The following is a 2,673-nucleotide window of genomic DNA, read 5'->3' on the forward strand; positions in this document are numbered from 1 at the left end:
CTCAGCTGTCTCCATCAGAGCCCAGGATGCCGCTGGCCTGTGGGGTGCAGATCCCAGGTGACACCAGTGCTGCAAACGCCAGCAGAAGGGACCTGGCCAGGAGTGTGGAGCCCTCAAATGCCCACACCAGGGACTCAGTCCCTTTTCCAAAGGCTGCAGCCATTTCTCTGGCACAGGGATCTCTGTCTGCCCATCTTGGGTGACTTGGCACTGGTGCTGGAGGGAACATGAACCCACCTGGTATTTATAGCCCGTATCAGATGTCCAAAGGGAACACTGCTGGTGCCTATGGAGACATCAGCACTCACCCAGCCCCGGAGGGTTATCAGGAGCACGGCTGCCAGCAGGATTAGTGCTGGAGAGGGGCCTAGGATAACACAGGGGTTGCTGTGGGGAGCCTGGAGAGAGAGCAGACTTCACCCAAAACCCCACTTTGCCATCACGTGTGTCTCCCTGTGCATCAGCCACCAGCAACAGCCCTTCTCCAGCTTCTCCAAAGACTCATGGCTACATCTGGGGCCCAGAAAACACCAGCAAGGCAATAAACCTCGGATTTCGGGACAAAAGCTGATTCCCAGCTGGGGAACAGCAGGGTGTCAAGAAAAAGAAGTCTCCGTTATGATCCTTCTCTATTTTTAGCCCCGTTTCCTACGGAAATGAGATGTCTGCAATCAAGTCCTCTTCTTGCCTGATCCTCTGCAACACCAGTTTTAATACATTGCCTGATTTCAGGCAAATGAGGGATAAGCCACAGAGAAAATCCTTTTCCTGCAAGTTGCGTGACAAAAAACATGGCCAAATTTCATGGAAAAGCAACCCCTGCGCTTTTTGGAAGGCAGGGACTGGCCAGCAGGTCCCTGGCTGGGGGATCCAGAGTAACGATTCCTGCTGCTCCAAGGGATGCTGCCCTCGTGCTGGAAGCCAAGCAGTCACACCTGTACACCTCTGCCTGCCTCAATTCCTGGTGCGTTAACAGGGCACGGATTTGCAGGGAGGAGGGAACAAACGGACAAGAAGCACGGAGTTAACGTGGAAGCCACCTCGGGAAAATCACTTCACCTCCCTTTACACCACCCCCAGGACCAGGCTGGATTGGATCACTGTGACCCTCCAAATCCAATACCGGCTGCTCCAGAAAAATACGCCCCTGGATTCTTTAGGGAAAGGTCAGTGTGGGCCCTGCAGCTGGGAGGGGGCTGTGTCCCTGACAGCACATCTGGGGACTACCCAGAGAAACTCCTACTCCTCACGCACGGATCTCCCTGGCATGGTGGGAGCCACATGTGTGTTCCCACAGGAACACTCAGCGCCACGTCCCACGTTTGCCAGGGAACATTTGGCTGGGTGACAGTGGAAACAGGACTTTATCATCTGCCATCACTGAGTAAGCCACCTGTGGCAGAGCCAGGTGGGAGAGGTGCAGGGGATATTGTTTTCTGCTGAAATATTTGTGGCCGGGCCATTCCATACTTGCTGTTTTATAAAGACATGGAGTCTGCTCTGGGAAAGAGGCCAGGGGCTCCCATGAATCATGGCCCTGCAAACAAAAAATCAGCTGAAATGAAAAGCTGGCCTAAAGCAAAGAACCAAATCTCCTCAGGCTGCAGTCTCAGATCAGGGGTATCCTGTTCTGTACTTCAAACCACTTCCCTACTGGATCATCAGCTATTTGACAGCTGCCAAAAAAATTGAACTTTGTTGCTTCTGAAAGACAGCAATGGTGTGTTTTTATTTAGTAAAGGCAAATAAAATAACAGCAGTCCCTTTTCTCTACATTAGATGATCCAAAGGCATGGGATGCCAGCAAGTCCGTGCGGGAGCCAACTCCAGTTTTCAAAAACGACCAAGGTATCTCAAAGTATCTCCACAAGGTTTAGCTCCTCTCCTGAGCCTCCATTTCAAGGGCTCAAACCTGTTTCCAGCTCATCCATCACGTTTAACTGTCACTCACTGATGAGCGCACAGACATTCCCGTGTGCGGCTCGGCTGCCGGGGGAGTTAATGCCAGATGGAGCCATCAGGGAATGCTCCCCCGAGCATAAAACCAAAGCCATGCTGCCCTGTCAATAAACACATTTTGGGTTGTTACAGCAAACCCAGCACCCCCAAGGGTCCTCCCAGCCTTCAGGCCCTCACCTTCCTCATGCCCTCTGCGGACTCGCTCCGTTCCTTCCGAACCCGATCCCTGGCCCTGCTGAGGCTGTGAACCCATGTTCACATCCAGGCCGAGGCACAGGAGCAGGGACACAGATCCCAGTTGCTTCTCCACGTGCTATAAATAGCAAGAGGGAAAGCAGATGAAAGGCCCTGAGCCCCAGCACTGCCCAGGCGCTCCGGCTGCAGCCGGACTCCTCCGTGCGGGATTTGCATCAGCCCAGACCCGCTGGGGAAGCATTCCCTTTATTTTCTTAATAAAAGGCTGGTTTTTAGGCCACAGGAGATGATAAAACCTCTAGCACAAGAAAAATCCAACCAGCACGGGTTCCTGGTATCCCGTTCTGTCTGTCACCGAAGCGGATTCCGAAGCGTGTCCGGATCACGCTGAGAAAATAAATCTGGCTCCGCGTCAGAGTTCAAAGACGCCTTCACAAAGCCATCAGGGGAAAAAAAACGCACGGAAGGGACAAATTAACAGCATTTCCCCCCCGCCCCAGGGCCTGAACAACATGTCCC

This window comes from Manacus vitellinus, unplaced genomic scaffold (genome assembly GCF_001715985.3).
Source record: "Manacus vitellinus isolate BGI_N305 unplaced genomic scaffold, ASM171598v3 scaffold_118_pilon, whole genome shotgun sequence".
NCBI classification, from domain to species: domain Eukaryota; kingdom Metazoa; phylum Chordata; class Aves; order Passeriformes; family Pipridae; genus Manacus; species Manacus vitellinus.